At 35.6% G+C, this 22624-nt stretch overlaps 1 protein-coding gene across 2 annotated transcripts in view; it reads left to right on the top strand.

Moving 5' to 3' along the window:
• Positions 1-914: 914 nt before the first annotated feature.
• Positions 915-22624, top strand: part of LOC106672866 (mushroom body large-type Kenyon cell-specific protein 1) — a 78509-nt gene continuing 56799 nt past the window's right edge. Inside the window, exon 1 of one of the 2 annotated variants that reach the window (XM_014404629.2) lies at positions 915-1008. The gene's annotated coding sequence lies outside the window, so the exon portion shown is untranslated. The remainder of the gene's footprint in view (positions 1009-22624) is intronic. The other variant, XM_024224574.1, reaches the window with a different exon arrangement.

Consider the following 22624-nt stretch of genomic DNA (forward strand, 5'->3'; position numbering starts at 1 on the left):
AATAATGGCACATCTACACAGAAAACAAACACTTTGAGTGAGTACAAATACTTTGAGTCTAAAATTTCTAGCATTGTATAAATTCATTTTTTTCACATCCTACACGTATTTGTATAATTTAAACAATGTTTATAAATCCCAGGCCCTGAAGAGGATCTCAATAAAGATCGAAACGTTGGCACGATAAAGAAAATGTTTTTCTAAACCTACGTCACACCAGACCGCATCTCACGATCTCCAAATAATCATTAACTAACGGTCACTAAGCACCGCACAAATGAATATAATTATAACATTAGTTTCTATTTTTAATACATCTTTCCATACTTCTCCATTTTTAACATTTTCATTCACTTTTTGAGGGGTTAAAAATAATTTCTTAACTTTATGATGATATGTTATATATAGCAGAGCTAGTCCCATTCTTAGAATTAATTGCCCCCAATTAATTTTGAATATTTGAAATATCCCAACTTGAGCTTGACGTGTCCATACCTGAGTGGGACATACTTTTGAAGCATTTTCTAATATTGTTTGTACCTTATTTTCCTGAATGAAATTAGAAAACTTTTTCTATAACCGGGTTTCGGTGTAAACAGTACCGTTTCCCATTTTAAATTCATCACGAATGAAAACTGATTATTCGGCGGAGGGAGATGAATGACGGCCGAGCGGCGGATGACGATTTGGCATTTTGGGAAAATATCCCTGTGGATTGCAAGTGGCAAGGGTGGAGGGTTGCCACCCCTTAGCAGGTCGGACGCCCCGCCCCTCGGGCCCGCCATCTTTACTAGGCCTACCCTAGGCAAAAACAGGAAAGCGCCATTATTTGTTGTCCTCTCCCTCCAGCTATCTCTAGGTTCGTAGGCGTGCTGAGCACCTTCGGGCCCCGATATTCAGACAGGCTGCAGCCCGAACACGACCGACTTCTTCCTTCATTCATTTTCCCTTTGTAAAAACAGCGTTTTCGAACGAAACCTCGTCACATAGAACAATTCATATCACACGGTAAATATATTCTATGCTACATAATCTAACCAATTTGACTAATACAACTCATGCCATGATTATCTTTCATGGTATTAAACAATAAATCCTTTGGCTTCGAAGTCGTTCGCATTGTTCCAATCGCCGTTGTCACTGGTCGAACTTTTCTTCTTATCCTGTCAACGCACCTTCGAAAAGTGACCTTCTTTACAGGAACAACTCAATTTTCGAATAGAGTAGATCAAGGGTTCCCAATAGCCAGTGGATCCCTTTCACAGAAAAAAAATCCAGGGCGGACCCCTCACATTCATCCAGGACTTATAATTAGATACTTATAGTATATGTAGTACATTAAAGTTTTATAAATTAGCCAAGCTATTACTAATTAGTGAATGCGCGGGATAACACTACGAAAACAAACATTAGATTGACATACTTATCTTTATTTACAAAATCCGGAACTCAAAAATCAAATTCGACAGAACGGAATCAATAGGTATATAAAAGTCGATTCAAATTTGAAAATAATGATTTGAAAATAATGAAAAATGAATTATAATAGGAAGAGAAGGTTGTTTTAGCCTGCACAATTTGGATATGTTGGGTTTAATTTTTGATAGCTGGAGACGGATGTCTGTTTCAACATCTGGACGCTATTTAATTTTGTTGGTTGTAGAAATAGAAAGTCCGGATTCGCATAAACAGTGGCAAATGGAAGAATAACACGTTTCGCTTTGTTTGTTTCCCAGACGGAGTCAAAAATGGGGAGTAAATATCAGACTTGAAAGTAGATTTCAAGATGGAGTCTGAAATAATGTCTACCAAATATTTCACTTGAACATAGACTGACCTAGTCGAACTGAAAAATATTTGTGAAACACCCATTTGTTGCTGTATTGTATTTTCGAACTGTTGGGATGTAGTGCTCAAAGGAACTTGGAAGGTGTACAAGCATTTCATCAAATAACGAGCCGTTCGCAAGCTCCAGTTTCTTTTCTTTTAAATAAATCATTTAACACAAGAAAACACTATATCTTTTTTATCAACAGATTCAACCCAAAACTTTTGTTTCGTTTGAAGGCGCAAATTTTGTCATTAGCATCAAAAGTTGTGATAATCTTCCCTTCCAAAGAAATTTGAATGAAAATATCTGATAAATACGATTGGATTCTAGCCGAAGATAGTGGGTTCAATCCCCCTCCCATTGACTTTTTTTATCTTAACTAAAAACCTTAATAATTGTAATATACTAATTGGTCAAGCGGACCACGAAATTAGTGAATTTAATGAATTAAAATGAAGTATACTTCAATAAAGCTCTCCGTGGCCATTTCGTTTGTCGCCGAGAAGCCAATCCGATTACACGACATTTGAAAAATGGCAAAAAGGAGGGAAAATTCAAAAGGTGGGGTTGAGATGGGAAGTTAGTGTCGAAGTGGATCGAGGTCACGATAGCTCAAGTGGTAGAGCAGCGGCGTATCAAGCCGAAGATCGTGGGTTCGAATCCCGCTCATGCCATTGACTTTTTTATCTCAACTAAAAACCTTAATTAATTGTAAATTATTGATATAAATAATAATTTTGACAGACCCATGCAAAACGTTATTAAAAGAGGCTGTCATTTCTTTCATAGCTAATGCAGGTCTGAGGAGATCACACAGTGCTGCTGCAATCCTTCGATTTTTCTTTTATTTTAGTAATCACACCGATCGTTCGGCCGGCCATTGTTTTGCATCATCTGTGCACACGTCAATGCAATTGGACGATGGAATTTTGTTAGTTGTAAAGAAATCGCAACAGAACAAACAGAATAAATCGGCACCTGTTACATTGGCAAGAGAAGACCATAACGGACAAAAGCCAATAAAACAGCCAACCATGCGACGTCAATTAATTCGTCGATTTGGAGAGAAAATAAATTGTAGTTAATATGAAAAACCAACGATTCTATCACATCATTTAACAAAACGAGTATCCGTCTTTTCACAGAGAATCTCCGCACTAGAGATTTCGCCCTGTTGAGTAAAGGGCCTCTTTCGGCATGCGTTTATTTTGAATGCAACACATTGTAATTGTACTTTAACATTCGCCTATAACTGAAGTAATTCTTATTATTAAAATGTCCTATGGAAAACGGGACCGAGTAATTAGTGCGTCCGGAATTGTATTTGCCACGTTTATTTGCCTTGGTTCGAATCCCACACCAAACCCATGAACTTTTAATTGAGAACAGTATCAAAAATTATTGTAAGTGGTTCGACCTCTCGTCCATGACAACCAAGGAACAGGTAGACGTGAATACCTCCTGTACGACACGAATTAATTTACTATAACGCCAATTGGAAAGAAAACAGTTCCTTCGTCAAACATTCGTCGAAAATACCCCTTTTATTAGTACTTTATAACTCAGTTAACAAATATAAACATCGGGGGGGGGGCAACGGTTTAGGCGAAAACCTAAGGTTTCAAGAGCAATGGTATTAAATGCTGAAATGATTTAGCGACAATTCATACATACACGGTGCTTTCTATGTGAACAGATCTAATTGTGAAAAATAGCTATTAACCTTTTAAATTATCTTTGGATGTGTAGTCATTACTCACTAGTCTACCTTTAGGGTTCATAAGTTATGTACGAATGAGACGTTGGAAGGAATTAAAAGAACACTAGCATCCCTTGTCATAGGTTACTGGATTTCACTGGATCACTGCATTTAGTGGATATTTTAAATATGAAGATCAAATGTATGAACAAAAGGAGGGTGTAACAATGAGAAGAACTCTTTCACCAATCCTTGCTGACATAATAACGAATGTGTTAATTAAATTGGATTAGTCTTAAGTATGAATTCCGCATAAAATTATCACAAAATATGTTGATGATTCCTAATTTTTTTTCTTGCCCATCCACCACCCCGCCGTACTGCCGGCGGACCTCGGCCTCTAAACTGACTTAACTATTTTCTTCTTCTTGTATGGGGGAAAAATGGAAGCTTAAGCCTTCCTTATGCCTCGCTCTAAATGAGGGGCACGAGGAAGGTTAGGGATATATGGGATGACTCCTAATTGTAAAAAAGAGAGTGTTGGTGGACATTGTAGTAGCTTTCAATTCATATCACCTATCATTATAATTCACAAAAGAGATAGAAGTGGATAGGACGCTTCCTTGTCTGGAGTTGGCCGTGATTCGGGAGGAGAAAAATTGTTAACCAATATGATATATGAAATCAAATAATTCTGATAGGATGTTACATTATTCATCTGCTCATTTATTGAAAATGAAAATTAATATTGGGTACAACCTGATAGATAGGCCACTAAAACTGAGTGATATTAGTTTCCAAAAGAAAAACAAAATGAAGGTACAATCCATGTCCAATGGATATCCAAAGTCTTTAATAAACAGAGTATGGAACAATTGGGCGAGTGTAACTACAAAACACCACCAGCAGGAGAAAATTTTTTATCAACCTATAACAGGTATTACAGAAACATCAAACAAATTAAAACGATTATTGGAAACAAAAATCAATAATATAAAAATAGTATTTCAATTTAAAACCCAGATAGGAAAAACATCTACACTAAATTGACATGTAAAGAACCTCTGCTAAAAAACACTAATGTTGGGAGTTATATAAAATGTACCAAATGTCTGACTGTTTATTATAGTCAAACCAAGCAGTATCTCTACTGATTAACAACAACATCAGTATGACTGTAATGATGTTGAAAGGTAAGGAATTGCATTATCAAAACACGATCATAGTAGTAATTATAACTTCGATTTTGACACAGTTGAAATTATGAATATAGGTCTTAGGGAAAAAGAAATTGTGTACATTCATTAAGATAAGTCTTATAATCTAAAAACGGATCTGAACGAGCGAAGAGTAATTTATTGTAAGATTTTGGAGAAAAACAAGCGCCCTCCTAAAATTTGTACAATACATATCAGTAAAAAATAAAGAAAGAAATTGAAAATTATCGATAAAGCCACGAGAGTTCAGATAGTTAGAGCAGCGGGGTATTGAGCCGAAGGTCGTGGGTTCGAATCCCGCTCATGACACTTTTTTCATTTCAACCAAGATCTTAGACAAAACGTATAATCAATTAGCACAATTGATATTAGCTAATAGCTTGTAATAATTTTTGAAAAAAAGACTTATTTTACAAAAAAGGATTTTTTATCATCGTCGAGTCCATTTCATTTTTAAAATAACTCACAGCTGTTATTATGTATTGTTGCAGATTTAACGCTTTAATGAATGTTCAAATACGCTTCCTACGCAAAAGAGGCACGGTGCAACCCCTGCATTTTAAATCTAAAACGGGGAGGGCCATCTTGTTATTATAAGTTGTTAAAAAGCATACCCTTCTCACGCGTCTTCCGTCGAGTATAACTCGGAAATGGTCTATCCTATCAAAATTTTCCCTTTAATAAAAATTGTATAAAATAAGCTCTAGGATCGAATTGTACAATACAAATATGGGATTCTTGTATAAAATAACAAACATAGTGTCATTTCCCAGGTAGATATTCAAAAAGTTATGTTAAATCCGTTACTGCCACGCCAAAATTACTTTGGGTTTGTAAAATACCATTTTTGGCCAAAGTTAATTATTTCCGAATTAAACGGTGGACTATAGAAGCTGATACACCCTGTTTATATATATATANTATATGTGTGTGTGTGTGTGCGCGGAAGTTTTTGTTATATGAGAGTTTTTTCCTCATGTCTTCCCCTATCGTTTTTTTTTTTTTTTCAATACAAAAATTTAACAAAGAGCGATAATCCTTTCAATACACCCGCAAGAAAAGGTGGAGTTCCCTAAGATCAAAACAAAAGGTATAAAACGCCACGGTCGGCCGCGAGGGTTTGGGACAGGCAGGAGATCCGATATCACGAAACTATGTTCAGATGTGATATACAAGGCCAAAAAAGAAAAATAATAGTTTTTCAATTAATTAATCTTTATATAAGGTATTTGTTCAGATAAAAAAGTCAGTGTCACGAGCGGGATTCGAACCCACGACCCTCGGCTAAATACGCCGCTGCTCTACCACTTGAGCTATCGTGACTTCGATCCACTCGGACACCAACTTCCCTCTCAACCCCACCTATCGAATGTTCCCTCCTTTTTGCCATTTTTTTATCTCAACAAATACCTTATATAAATATTAATTAATGAAAAACGTTATTCGGTCCATCGGACCACGAACTCTACTGAATAATAATTAGCGATAAAGATTATCACAGTTGTAAGCGAATATATATATATATATATATATATATATATAAAATAGTTCCGTGACTGACTGACAGAAGCGCACAGACCAAACCGCTTGATCTAAAAGGCTGAAATTTCGACAGTGCATTCCTACAATGACATGGATAGCAACTAACAAAAGGATTTTTTGAAATTCCATCCCTAAGGGAACTGTATGGTCAATTTTTTACCATGTATAGACCGAAGTGAACTGAAGAAGAGAGAATTTGAGAAACGAGACATTATATTAGGAAGCCATACTAGTAATCTGCAACGCATTAGAAGGACTGCATTACATTAAGGACTAAGTCGCGGGTAAAAGCTAGTTTCAAAATAAAATTACAACGTCCTCCCATAATTTCTAATTAATTGTGTTATTTTCTTACTTTACTTACACCAAGAACAAACAATTATTTAATTTTTATTATTATAAAATAAATAAAATTAACCATTATTAGGCAACTCACGAGCGACGGATTGTTACCCCTATCGTAATGTATGTACTTGGGTAAAATATGTTTGAACAATGTAAAAATAACTTAATTATACAAGTTAGGTTTACAAAAAAGTGAATTTTGTACCAAAAAGATCGTACTTTTCAGGACGCACCTATGACGGGAAAATCCTGCAAAACATGTTCGCATGTCGCCCAAATCCTTCATTTAAAATCATTTTTAATCATTTTTACCGTTTTATGACAAATAGTTGCCGAGGTTTAATTCAACATCTTTCGCTTGAAATTTATTTCTCGTGAAGATTCGTGAACTCATGATGAATGAGTGAATTGTGTTCTCATTTCTGAATCACAATGCCTTTATTTTTTTAATAGTACAACATGATAAAGAAAGTGGCAAAAATAATTAATGCACTTAATACACAGTACAGGCTACCCTTGTATCCAAAACTGCGTTTGTGAGATTCGGAAGGGAATCAAAAAAGGCGACGAAAAGATTCATGCAGTAATTTTTTTTATCTTGAATTGCTTATATTACCTCGTCCATTTAAAACTGTCAGCACCAAATGACCTATCTACGTCACTAGACATTTTCAATAATATTCATGTCAGGGGATCTAAAATTTAGAGATGTAATTTGGTGGCTATCCTGGGTTCATGCCTCAATCTGTCAGAGGCGTCACGGCATTTCGCCATCTTCAGTGCGTACAGACCCAACAGCACCAGAATGAGCGGGAAGGATAAAATTACGTATTATACATCACCTCGCAGACCACCCAGAATCCTTCCAATTTTAAATTTTAATATATTTTCTAAATAATTATTTTAACGCTTAACCCAATCTATACTGTAACCCTTAACCCTATTCTGTTGAAAGCCAATATTTCATTTACAGATTGTTTCTTTTTTTTACACATTTTTTTAGTCAATGCTGATTATTTTGCAAACACTAATTATATATTTTTATTAGAGTCAATTCAACGTAAAATCCATTTTAATTCCTCTACTACTTCACAAACACTCTTCCTTCTTTGCATACACCATGGAAATTAGAAGAACCGTCTAAATAGTTTTCCTTATCTTAGAACAGACCTTTCTTCCTCTCTTCTATCAATTGGAAGTATGCGTGGTTTTATCTTGAATTTTTTTTTTCTTTACGAGGGTGTGTGTGTGTGTGTGTGTGTGTGTGTGTGTGTGTGTGTGTGTGTGTACGTGTGTGTATGTGCACGTGTGCGTGTGTGTGAATGAATAAATACCCAAACAAAGAAGCAATGATATCATTCTATATCACAAAAATTAATATATACCGGCCTTTGTAGATTTGTGAAAGGTTTGTAACATTCACTATTCCCTATATTTTCGTAGTTGTTTTTATTGTTTGAGTCATGTACTGATTTACTACGTCAATTAAACTTTTTACCTGGTTTTACTGGCCATTTACAGTGCTACCGATGTAATTGAAAAATGCAGGGCAAAGATGCCTCATTATCGATCGGAAAAGGGTAATGACTGTAATGGTCTCCTTTCGGCAGGTCGAGCGTAAAAATCTTCCCAACTGGAAACTAGATTCCAAAATCCTAGGTAAAGCCAGTCTTAACTCGCTTCCCGGATTCGCACCACCTTCAAAAGTTGGTTTTTGGGTATGCCTTTTTTCTGTCCGTTTTACAAGTATTAGAATATTATTGTAAAAGTAAACACAACAGAAATTCCCCAGTTGAGTGTTATTTCAATTCGCAGCATTACCAACCCATCTGTGTTTTACTTTACAAATAGGTTTAGGAATGGAAAACATTTGCCATTTTATCAACTCGATAATTTATTATACCGAGTTTTTAAGTGAACCATGTTATTGTGTTCATTTTGTTTAATGACATTGGACTACGTTCATGTTCAAACTGACAACAAAAATATATACAATATACACTGATAGATATATTAATGTTAATATAGGCGTCATTTTCCCATGCTTATACAATCAATATCACAATACATCTCGTCTATGATGCGTATCTCTCTCTCTCTCTCTCTCTCTCTCTCTCTCTCTCTCTCTCTCTCTCTCTCTCTCTCTCTTTCAATAATTAATAATTATACTGCCGCAGGATTAGTCACTAGCAACTTTCATGTAATCTCGACATGTCATTTTATTGTTTTAAGGAACTTTTTAAAGCAATGCATATATGAGAAACGGGGTAAAAGAAAATTGGTAAGTAATTGAAAAAACTGATTTACAACTAGGGATTAATTGCATTGATAAACGCGACAAACTTAAATAGGCTGAGAAAATTAGCTCGGTTGAAAAATGATTCTTTATCAATTCTTTATTCTTCTTTTAACTTTCTTATTGAATAAAATCAATCGCGAAAAAGGTCAGCCAAATATATCGTCCGACCCAAAAGTTTTAATAAATAAGTTAAATAAAAATAGCCTTTATTCCAAATCACTATATATTGTTATTATTAATATTAGTGTTATTATTGTTGTTACTGATTGATTGATTTAGAAACTGCTCAAAAATGAATTGGTTGTTATTCTATTAATTTTAATTAAATTAACCGATATATTCTCATTAGTCGTATAAAACAAAGTAGAAAATACAAACAAATGTTAATTTTCATTTTTAATAGCGGATTTACTTAAAGAGAGTAAACATGAAGATTACTCATTTTCTAAACAAACACCTTTTCTCCATTTTAATCCAGTTGTATTCTCTTTAACCATGGAAAGACATCATCTTGAACCAGAAGTTGGCAATATTATTGTGAGAATGAGTCATCGAGATCACCGGCAAGTGGATATCGCAGAGGCAGTTGGCGTTTCCCAGAGCATGGCTTCCCGGGCTTTAGCCAGATACCGAGAGGGTGAAGTGCCAATGCTTACTAGTCAATCTCAGTACATTACGACATTAAGGGAGGACAGAAATATTGTTTTACCCTTAGTGCCCGCCAGATCGTAAATGAAGTATAAGATGTTTTGGCAAGGCTTTATCAACACAAACTCTTCGTAATAGTTTGTAAGAAGTTGGCGTCACATCGTATCCACCTTTGAAACGACCTGCAGCAACAGACACCAACCACTCAGACGAATATGGTGCAGCGAGCACCTAGAAGAGAACACCAATTGGAATGCTGTTATGTTTACTGATGAGTCGCGATTCTGTCCGTATATAGCAGGCGCCGAAGAGTCCACCGTGAACAGAGGATGAGTACAATGCCCCAGTTCGTGCTCCCTTCAATGCAGTTGAAAAGGCGGTGGAATGGTCTGGGCTGGGGTTTACACTGGAGGACGAACTTGGCTTCGTATTGTTGAAGGCAACCTCACCGCAGTCATTATGTCCAAGAAATTATCGAAGAACACCTACATCCCTCAAATCAGGGATTTTCGATTTTTGGATGACAATGGCAGACCTCATAGGGGCAGAGTTTTTCATCAATGTTTAGAAAACCTGGTGATTTCCCATCTGCCCCTTCCCCCATTGTCTCCGGACCCCAATCCCATTGAGCACATGATGGATCCGTTGCAGAGAAGGCTTTTCGATCACCATCGCAGCCAGTTTACCTTCAACAACTGAGTACAGCTTTGCAACATCTATGGAGTACACTCACAAATTAGTGACAACCTTATTAACAGTGCCCAGTGGTTTTAACTAACAAAGAACGTTTCTTTGTAGGAAGCCGTCTGACAAGGTAATTAAAAAAATATTGTGTCCAATAAACAAATTTATGGAATTAAAACCTTTTATTTTATTTTGCAAACCTCTTAATTAAATTTTTCTTCAGTACAAAACATAATTTCTAATAAATTTTAATGCGATTTATGATAAAAATAAAAATGCTATGGAAATTATATACTGCAGAATTGGCAATATCCCTATTCATTTTTGAGCAGGCTCTCCACTCCACACATTTATGTACAATACATAAATAAAATAATCCGCTCTGGTGTATGGCAGTCGGAGTCGAACCTAGGTCTTATCCTACTAAGTACTAGCTACTTACTAATTTTGTAAAAAGCAATTATTATGTAATTACTTTTTAAGTTAATATTCTACTAACTATAATAAGCTCACAGTTAGGCAAAGACATCTCCCATCTTTTTCAACCATCCTTGTCTTTTGCATCTCTTCGTCAAAGCGCAACCACCAAACGATGTAAGCTCAACTCCGTGTGGATAGTAAACAAATTCGCCCATCTATCGATCTATCTAGAGTAATATCTATGTGGGTTCGCGTCCCGTTCGTGACAATAGCTTTTCATCACTACTTTCTTTTGGTAGTTCCATTTAGTACAAACTGTAAAAACTTTGTTAATTAAATAACAGTAAATTGTACATATACATAGAATTGCATACATAGCTTTGCTTGAAGTATATCAAAGTAACCATAATACTAAAGATGTAACTAGTTATATAAAAATGAATCACAAAATTAATAACTTAAAAATGGAAAGTTCTGAGAAAAAGTAAATTTAATGTGTAAAAAAATCTAGGAAAATATCGATAGATAAGCATTTGTGAACAAATTCAAATCTTTGTACAATCCTAACCTAGAAAAGGGTCAAATATTGCTGCTCCTTTTTGAAATCAAGATCCGCGAAAACCTTTTAAATGTAAACAAATGAGAAATAATAAAAAATTATAACGATTGCACCTCTTTGCTAAAAAAAAACGAGGGTCGCCACATTTTTTGCCTCTCAGTGTAATATAAATATTAACATGTATGAGAAGAATTGAGCTTATATAAATCAATCAATCAAACTTTTAAATCTTGCACCTATAGATTTAATTGTCTCTATTAATGGTAAGATAAACATAATTGTATAGCATTTTGATTTCTCAATAAAACTTTGACGTGTACATTTGATTTATGTTATTTTGTATATAACAAAATTCTGTTGCGCAAATTCCTGTTGTTCTATGTTCTAAATAGTATTGCAATGTATATTATTAATTATGTATAAAGGACAATTCCTGGCTTCCAGCTCAAATAAATCTTATGAATGGCAGAAAATTTAAACATATTTACATTAAATTTAAACATTTTTGTAAAGCGTCGCTAGCAGCAGGCGTCCATCACAGTAAGGTTAAGGTCACAAGTTTAAATCCGGAGGCCCTACATTCGAACAGGGCATACTTACAAATATGTTTTGTTTGTTTTTTTCAAAAACCACCGGCATCCCGATGGGTCGGTATACCTCGTAGATGAAATAACAATGTATTTTTTTAATATTTTAAAAAATGAATCTACAGTCTATCTGTTTTCCATGAAACAAATTATTTCGGTCTGCCACGTTCCAACTCCACAATGGATTCAGAAAAGCTATAAAAAAACTAATTTTTAAGAAAGTGCATCGTGGTGTTGCATTGTTGTTTATTACAATGTTGGCCGGTGATGCAGCTGCTCCTTCACAGCTGTTCCCTACTCTAGTCTGCAAAAAATGCATACGGGTTTTCCTCTTAAGTCTATTTTTTAGAAAATAAAACCTTAAATGCAAAAAGTACAACTTACGGTTATCTTTTGGCAAGATTAGAAATCAGCAACCAATTCATGACTCTTTTGTAAATTTTACTTACTTTATATCCTTATCAGAATCATTTCATAAATCTATTTATTTACACTCAAATTAAGATATCTTCCTTCGGTTGTAGTGCTACTGGTATGATTTTTTTATAAATCTTTATTTTGCACATTCTACATGCATTTAATTTCCAATTTACATGCATTTACCGTACAAAATGGAAAAGTATACCCAGTATGTATACGATACCATTAATAAATTATAGATAATAATCTAATTATAAAATTAAGATATACTAAGTATAAATACATAAAATTAATACATGCTATCATAAAAGAAAGTATACTATTTATACTGGTGTGCATTATGCTATACGTATAAAATTTACGTCATATTATAGTTTAATCGTGTTTCGTATTTTTTTGGAAAATCGGATCTCGATAAGTTTCGCAATAAATTAACTCGTCCTCTGATTGGAACGTATGCTGCATTAAATCATTATCGGCGTCAAACATATGAGGATTTGTAGCTTACTCGATCATTGGCGGCGGGACAGGGAAAGCGTCGTGGATTAAATTTATCTCTTACTAGTAGAATATCCGATTAGGACGTAACTGAATCCTCATTATAAGTCACATAATTTTCCGATTTGACGCTCTTAAAATTTTAAATTCTATTTTTTTCGAACTCTTTTTGAATTTTATAATGTTTTTCTTGGAGTTAAATATATAGAAATTGGTATTTAATTTTGCAACTTACATAATTTTTGTTAATTTTCACGTTACATCGAGCGTATAAATTCATAAAGTAATCCGTTAATAATGCATGTAAATCGGTTGATTTTCTATTAAATATATTTTGTCCGTTGTTATTGTTGCTTAGTTTAACCGGTAAACATGTTGTATATCTAGTTAAATGGTATCTATTCCGTGAATAACCAGATGAAACCACAGCAATCAGATCCATTGAATTTCCTTCCACTAATTTGTAAATTAAGTGATCTTTTTATGCTGTCATCGATGAGGTTAGGGCTGATATCGACCATATCAATTCACCAAAGAGTCTACTTTGTCTTTCAACGTACAAAGACAATAGGCGCTTAGATAATTATTTTTCTTTTCAAGGTCTCCTATCTTAAGTTCAAGGTTAATAAGCGTAACGGAGCAATAATTAATGCACAGTTACGGTAGCTGGTGTTAATAGTACAAATCTCTATTGATCGTCCGATTATACCAGGCACTCGTTATTTGTACAAATAGATTACTCGTCGTTAGATAAACGGCGCATTCGTCTACAACGGCGAACAGAACGCATCTCTGATGGAACCAATTACATGGAGGTGTAATGTAATTAGGTTGCGAGCAAATATTGTGCTTCCCACGGCTATTTACACGATTTAAGCCCGGCCCGCTGTCAAAGGGAGAGCCGTTATACGTATTGCTAACACCCGATAATTACGCTTCCTTTATCTCAGTTCGACCGTTGTTGTTTTCTCGAGAGGAAAGATCAGAAGTGAGAGGTGTCATCATGGTCGTTTATGGTTTTACGCTTTGCAAAGTCGTAGTAACATTGAAATTACCTTTAGAAAAAGCATCTGCAGAAAAACTGTACATGATCCCATAACGGTTGTTTCAACAAAGCTCAACACGATAAAGATAAATCAACTCGACATACACACATTTCGCCATTTTTTTTTTTTTTTTTAAATTCGAAACGCCAATAAATAAACTTTTGACATGTCAACCTGCACTGTGAATACGCAACCACGACACGATGAATTTCACAACTGCCTCGGGGAATCCTATTCTCAGGAAACGTTACGCCAAAATCGATGTTTTATTTAAACATTACGCTTTCTGTTCTTGTATCCGAATAATAACCAGTTATTTGTGTAATTGCCGTGTTGGGGCCAGAACGTGACTTCGCGCCGGCTGAACACTGAGCCCTCAAAATTGCAAAGAGTGAAAAACGAGAAAATGAAAAAGAGCATTGAGACTCACATTTGAAACGTTTTCGAAAAAAACACAACGAGCTTACGAGAACGGTGGACTAACAAATGTAATCTCGACGGTTTGACCATTTAAGTCTATTAATAAAACAACAAGGCTTGAAAATTAGTGCGTGCCATATCCTCGAATAGTCCTCAGTAGTTCAAGCTATTGGGTTATCCGGAAAATAATGCAGATTTATGGTTACAAAATAAAACCAATTAAATAAATGATTTTAAACATTTTTTTAACTACCACCCTAAACTTTGCAGACAGATACAGCGATCCTTCAAGCAATTCTGATCCAGTCATCTCCATTCGAAACCTTCAAGAACACCTCACACTACTGGAATCATGGTGTAAAAAAAAGACAAAAATTCAACCCAGAAAAATCCACCCACATAACCTTCACCCTTCGCAAAAAGATCCCTCCTCCAGTCTACTTCAATCAAATACCCCTCCCAACTGCAGACAAGGTGCGCTACCTAGGACTATACATTGACAAACGTCTGACGTGGATCCCCACACACGACTGAAACGACAAGAAGTTATGAAACGTTACAGATTACTTTCACATCTTCTTGACAGACGTTCTAACCTACCTCTCTTAAACAAAAGACTACTTTATATCACCGTAGTGAAGCCGATATGGACTTATGGACTGGAAGTGTGGGGTTCAGTCAAACATTTCAATATCCTACGCATCCAAAGAGCCCAATCCATAATCCTCAGAAAAATCCTTAAAGCTTCCTTTTATGTATCCAACTACCCATATAGACTTAAATATTCCTTGTGTCCAAGAAGTAATCCACTCCAGGTACCGAAAATTTTACACAACCTCCTCAAATTCAAATCCTCTCATCCCGACGAATTCCTTCCAACCCTATTCGCCGACTAAAAAGACGATGGCCACGGGATCTTCTATCCAGTGACAACAATTGAATAAAGAATACTTAGGAGTACTACTACCATCCCTAACCATCCTTCTCCATTCTCGAGCCACTGTCCAGAACATCTTCTGTTATCGTAGAGATTTCTCTTTTCACCACAAGTAACAATTCTATCCAGAAATGGTTCTTTTCTGTTTCGGAAAATTAGTGTTGCGCAAACTTTATAACTATGATTTTTTTGGCGGTCGTTTAATGCATGAGGAACCCAACATTCGAGCTTTTTCACCTTTTCAATTGGCTCAAGGTGGTCAGCGACGGTCGATTTGCTAATTGAAAGATTCTCTACAAGTTCTCGAAAAGTTGTTCTGGGATTTTCTTCGGCCAAACAACATTTTGTAAATCATCTCAAACCGGTGCTCTCACTCACACTGGCATCGCTCAGACTTCATTAATGTTTCTGGCGATTTGGGTACTGTTCCGACCGAGTTTAAACTCGTAAAACGAAATTACATAAAAATCAAGCGTTGACATTTTAGTAAAAACTGAATTATTCTCAATACAGAGGTAAACAAACATTTTTGGTTGGAAGAAGAAATTATATCGAAGGGTAATTGGAAGAAAAAATGAAAATTTGCATTTTTATCCGGACAACCCAATACAATATACAATACCAAACTGAGAGAATAGGGTAGCTGGCCATCCACTCGGCCCTGTAAAACCTGATTCATTACGATAAAAAATATGAAGTCACGACAGCTCAAGTGGTAGAGCAGCGGCGTATTTAGCCGAAGGTCGTGGGTTCGAATCCCGCTCGTGAAATTGGCTTTTCTATATCAACCAATACCTTACATAAAGATTAATTAGTTGAAAGAAGTTATTTGGCCAATCGGACCACCAAATATAATGGGCAAAAAATATGATTAATGGATTTGCCAAATATTTCTAAAGCGATATAAATCAATTTATTCGATAAAAAAAATTGGGGGTCGTGATATCTTCCCAAAAGATAGGAGGAGATTATTTTTTGCCCCAAATAATATTTTATATAGTTTCTTAGAATAACCTTGGAAAATGAAAACAAAAATAAATTAAATACACTGACAGGCAAAAAATTCCGCCCACTTGTGATATAACTTGATTTGTATATATTTTAATATATTAATCAAAGTTTCACGTTTTTTAACGTTTAATAAATGAGTCTTTGTCTAAAAAAGTTTTAAACAAATGTAAATTGCTAAGGAAAATGAAACAAAAAAATTAAAAAAAAAAGACGGAACGATAAAATTTGTTTTAATTTTGTTTTAAATGTTTAATTGACATTTTAATACCGCGTATTTCCTCCTCGTGCCTTAGTTTCATATCGATGACTTTCTACCAGTCTGGAAATGTCCCTTTTCTGGAGGTTAGGCCATTCTTCACGATGAGTCTTTTCAAGATCGTGGAATGTATCAGGAAGCGATGGAGGTGGTCATATTCGTCTTTTGAGTTTATCCCATAAATGTTCAATGCGGTTCAAGGCTGGAGTACGGGCTGGGCAGGCTAAGACCCTGATATTATGCTGTTGAAGGTTTGTACTATGCGAGTGACATGTGGACGGTAGAATAGGATTGTCGCTGATTTCATCGAGGATGGACAACGGATGATGTTCCAAAATTTCATCCACTTTGGGTGGAATTTTTTGCCTCTCAGTGTATATTCGTAAAGGATACCTTGCCATTGAAAGTTGTTAAACGTTTCATAAAGGTAAATAGTGAATTGTTTCATTCAACGGTAGTTTCTGAGCGGCGGAATATTTTTAGAAAACATCCAAATAATTGGATTCATGCGTGGATTTCCTTCGAAAGTAGGGGGCCGAGAAGTTTGGCAGCGTGGAGTGGTGGGACGTCGTGCTCGTAATTCGGCTGCTCACGCAAGAGTTGAACGACCCCCGGTGCCGATTCCGACCTGGGTCAAATTGACCTCATTCCCTAATTCACGACCTCCGACAATAGGTCCCATGCTCGATCCGAGAAACCCTCTTCGCCGTCTCCCGACCTCTCCACCCATTTATTTCCACTTTCTTAAGGAAAACACATCAAAACCTGTTGCTCATCTACTTAATACTTTGTTTGGCCTTACTTTTAAATAATAAAAAAAGTACATATGAAATTAGGTTTTCTCATAGCCGGTCCTGTACAGCTGAACTTGTACAAATACAATAGTACATATTATAATTCACATTACAATTAATAAATAATATTCAAATTCCTATCGTTTCCATCCGTCCGGGTGAAATTGTTCTTTTATAACATCGAAGATTATGTAAATAGGTTATCGTCAAAATGTGGGTCAATTTGATATTTTTTCATTCAACGTTCCGAACACGAACTATATCGACTTTAACTAGATTGTAAGTATACATTATTACAAACTATTTATGTTTAGTGGCCTAATTGACCATATTAATTATTTCAATTAATTATTCTTTTTTTGTAAGGATAAAGTCACGAGTGGGATTCGAATCTATATATTGACACTAACTTCATCCCAACCAAGACCTTACATAAAAAGAATAATTAATTGAAATTATTACAAACGCGAAGTCGTAAAATGAGCAAATAATTACATTAAAAAGAAGATGATTAAATAGAATGGGTAATTATTCTTTTTGTCTCGTCTCAACCATTGACTAGAAATGTATTGTTTTTTCAAAACTAACACAAAACACCACATTATCAAAATAGTCATTGAAAATTAATATAACTAGTCAAACGTGAAAGTTCAACGCTCAATCTTACCAAAATAATCGTCTGTCAAAAACTTAATTTATGCCGAATTGTAGAATATTTAAGATTGTTTTGCCCCGATGATTACCTCATCCGAAAGGTTGGTAGTAAAACTGAATTTGCTTTTTCGTCAAGACCTTGATCCAGAGTATCCGTTACCAAATAACTGTAGTGAAAATGATAGTTTTCATGTGCAGAGAGGGAAAAAGATATATTTTTTATATATTTTTATAATAATTGATCATTATGTAAAACGGTAAGTAATCATTTATTTATCGTATAGTGTGTTGAGAATTTCGCAATCTAGAAAGCCTCTCAACTTATAATATTTTTAACTCTTAAAAAAAAAAAAGATGAAATACTCAATGTAGATAGCAGTGTTTAAATAGTGGATTTGTTGTTCGTGTATTCAATAAAGCTTTTAGTATTAACCGGTTCGCTCTTTACTCGTCTTAAACTAAATTCCCACAATGTTTTGCCTATGCCAGTGTGCATACAGTGCACATTAATGATAAATGGTGGAGTGAGTGTGTTATTCAATATTAAAAAAAAAAAAAAAATAGTTCCGACAGTACAATGTACAGTGTATATACAAGATTTAACTCCCGTCAAATCTTCTACGGGTAAAAGTAAGAAGAATGAGCGGGTTGAGCGAGCGAGTGAGAGTTTTGTGTCAGTCAGTCACGGGTTAGTCAAGAGCCTGTGGATTGGAGTAGGTCGTAGCCTGTTGGTTGAGGTAGGTCTAAAAAGGCCATCGGCGAGTTCGTTCAACCCGATTTCGCCCCACTCCGGGTCCGTTTTGTTTCGTCGTAACGAGTTAGGCCGCCAACCACGCCGAAATATCGAACCCACGCCCAAGGACGGCAGATTCGGCGGAGGCCCCCCTCTTCGAATCCCCCAGCCAGACGAAACTCCTCTGAATTGCACTATCGATCTGCCAAGACGAGTCCTGATTTCAAGGAGGAACATCTCAGGTAAGTCGAACCTTTTGTCTCGTTATTCTCTTCGGTTTCGCCCGCAGACAAAGGTGATGATCGCTCCTCCATCCGTACAATTCGCTCATCAAGAATTATTTCCTTCTGCATCCATACGTTACAGTAGAACTTAGAACTTTTTTCGTGTTCTAACAGACTTTTTAACCGGTTACTGCACTTATCACAAATCTAAACCACAAACGTTCATTTTCCTCTTTGCCATCATTTATTGTTATTTGAATTGTTCATTGTTTTGATAGGCGGCCAAAGTAAAAAAGTCTTCCGCCCCATCCCCTTTAGTTTTTACGATATTTCTACGTTTTATTTTTTATTTATTTCATTACTCACCTGAAGAATCAATAGCTGATGTACACTGTATGAGCTATATGTAGCTGTATGTACACTAAAATTGGAACGATACATGAAATGATAGCATGACCCCTGCGCAATGGTAACAAGATGGGAAATTATCACCTTTTTCCACGTGTAACAAGCTCAATTACTAAGTTGCCAGTTACCACATTCACTCGATGCCTCGATGCTACCATAAATCGTCGTTGTAAAAAAAAAAATTCTTAAAAAACAAGATACACAAACCAACATGGTAGTACATCTATTACAATAAATTTACTGCATATTTAATGTGTTTATAAAATACAATGTTATACTGACTTTTATGAATAGCATAATTATAAAAACAAGGATAAGTGAAATAGATGTGTTGGCTTTCTCGCGCGATGTATTAAGGAGAAAATACCTTTCGATTTACCTTCATTACAAAATACGGCTCCGATTTAATTCAGATCAAAAAGTTGTGGTTGTTCCGTAAGCAAATCTCCCGTGAAAAATAAACAATCGACTGATAAACAATTGCAAGAAAGAAAACAAAAACAATTGCATAAGATAAAAAATAAGCTTTAAGAATACAATGAGGGCTAACATACAACAAGTTAGGCCAGGTCAGGAAACGGAGTCCTTGAAGGGGCCCAGACCGGGTTCACGGCTCTGTCGAAATTCCCGATTAGATACCCGGTCGTGGAACCGACGAAAAAAGTTATCGCGTGTCCCGCCGTGAAAACAGAGCTCATTGATTCTTCAGGTCGTTGGCCTCAGTAGCAACATTCTTTTTTTGCACACATGCACGCATGTACATAATCATCTTCATGGCCAACAGCAGGTGCAATCATACTGTACCATCAAAACCCACCCAAAAATTGTGTGATTGTCGGTAGTACGGTCTAAAGCGATTAAACAATTTTAGATACAGTTAGCTTTTCCCCCGTGAATGATTGGACAGTCTAATATTTCAAGCAGCAAATAACGAAAGGAACGGTTAACGAAGCTTTCTGACTGGATTCTAATGTAACGGGAGAGGACAGTCGAAAAAATCCAAGGAAGAATAAGAGATAATTATCATGTCCATAATTGAATTGGATTACGTCTCAGCTGTTTTAAATAACCTGTAAATTAGCACGACAACAAATCCAAAAATATTGTAGGTGTAGATTTGCAGCAAATCTAGAAAGCATACCCTTGTCGAGTGTGGTACACAATTCAAAGAAAGGGTGTCGCATCGATGTACGCTCTTCTCCGGAAGGGACCTGGAATACGACAGTAGCTCACGTACGTTCAATTAACCGAGCCAAGATCGGATGATTATAAGTCTGTGCCAATTAACCTCAAATCTCACGTGTGAAAAGCTTTTGTCGGCAACTACACCCATTATCCTCTAATAGCCCCAAGAGCTTATAATTGAAAAAAAAAAGATTAAGCTAAAAGTAGGAGCTTTCGTTAGTAAGGAACCGGCGAGATTCAATATTAATTGCACCGGCTGAAATAAACCGTGTCGCGCTTGATAACATGAACCATGGCCCTCCCCTCGTAAATCTGCACCGCGGAACCGGTTGCGACGATTCGTAGAGGGAAAGTGGTGGCAGAATTCTCATCGAACACATCTTTTTGATTGTGAGATTGAAAAACACATAGGAGGAATAAACCAGCCGAGCCAAACCTTGAAAATCGCACGATACCACCCGTAAAACAATCTTCAAGTGAAGTTCAAAGTTGAAAAAAAAATGTCATCATATAATAATATGATTTACGTATACAATAGATCACTCATAAAACAAAATGCAAATATCAAATTGCCTTTCCCATATCTAGTGATTAATGTAGACTAGATTAGAGAAATTATGGGCGGTAGTCGAAAAAAACGTGCACGATAATTTGGAGCAGCGTTGTTTCCAACGTAACAGTGTATGTTCAACTTTCATTATAGATGAGAAGCTTTCTTCTCTGATATCCTCTCTACCAACTTGCGCTTGGGACGAAAAATTTTCACTTGTTGGAACTGTACACTTGGAGAGAACCAGTTCGATTTGATATTTAGCTAGTGGACAGTTTGAAAATTCGACCGTCCAGAAAAATAAAAACAATCAGTCGTTTGAATTTCTATCGCTGTTAAATGTCCCACTGTTTTTTCTTTCAATTTTTTTCTTCATAATATTAAATTTCGTTTCATTTTGCCTGTGAAGAAGTATGGAAATGAGCCCGATACAGCCGGTTGCACTCCCTCTACAAGCTGGCCCCGTTTTGTTCCCTCTTATTTTTATTGAGACTTTTCCTGTAAAATCATAACGAGGCGTAAAAGTATATTTTTTTACAAAGTATAACGGAAAATATAATAATTTTTTTTAAGTGAAACTATTTTGCAAGGTTGTTCAATCTTCTTCCAAATATAATCACTTAGACTACGTATATTTATTATGATATAAAAACTTTATTATTACTAACTTTATTACTAACTGGATGGCGTGGCCCCGCTCCCAAAATAATTACGCAGAATTAACTCATGCGCCGGATTAATTACACAAAAATAATACCCTTAGGATGTTTATAATGTCTACAAAATTGTACTTATAAGTATGTCAACTATCAACCTCCGGTGTGACGCAATTTTTGAAAAAAGTCGAACAACGTTGAGTACAAATTCAGGCCCGCTGGATTCGAACGCAGGATTTTACAGTGATGAGTCGCCATGTCAACGCCTTAACCGTTGCGATCACTGATGACCCTTGTAAATCAATCTTCTTTTAAAATGACTTACTTGAACCTTGCAATTTAAAATATATTATAATATAGATAATAATGATATATATGCAATCTCTTAGGACACTAATAGTTTTTGTGGTAGTCCTCATTAAAATGAAAATTATGAATAATAAATTATCCGGGAAATAGACGGTGAAAATCCTGGAGTAAAATTCAGACCAAAAAGCCTCTGGTGTTTCTAAATACACTTACAGACAAGAGTGAAAGTTAAATCTGGTTTTGGTGCAACCTGAATTCATGATCACAAGCCGCACTTTCCTCCTAAAGGTCATAACTATTTTAGAAACAATCCATTTTCCAGTAAAATCCAAGTAAAAGAAGCAATAGAAACATACTATATGTTTTACTCTGAACTTGGCAATATCTGTGTTGAAGAATGGTGTCGGTTTAGCTCTCCAATTAAAACGATCTATAATCTGATCTATAAAATGATCTATCTAAATAATTTAAGAAATATTTTTACTACTTCTAATTACATATCAAAGTTTTACGTATTTGATGCTATGCATTAAGCATTCACATCGGGCGACTTTTTGGAATTGTTATTTAGTTAAAATGTTAACTATACCGTAGGACATAGCACAACCAGGAATATTTCATTTTCATGACACAATTACCAATTTGGACGCCAGAAGGCCACCCAATAGTATTTAGTTACCATGTATGTTTAC

Source organism: Cimex lectularius, unplaced genomic scaffold (assembly GCF_000648675.2).
Source record: "Cimex lectularius strain Harlan isolate CLEC.00 unplaced genomic scaffold, Clec_2.1 scaffold46, whole genome shotgun sequence".
NCBI classification, from domain to species: domain Eukaryota; kingdom Metazoa; phylum Arthropoda; class Insecta; order Hemiptera; family Cimicidae; genus Cimex; species Cimex lectularius.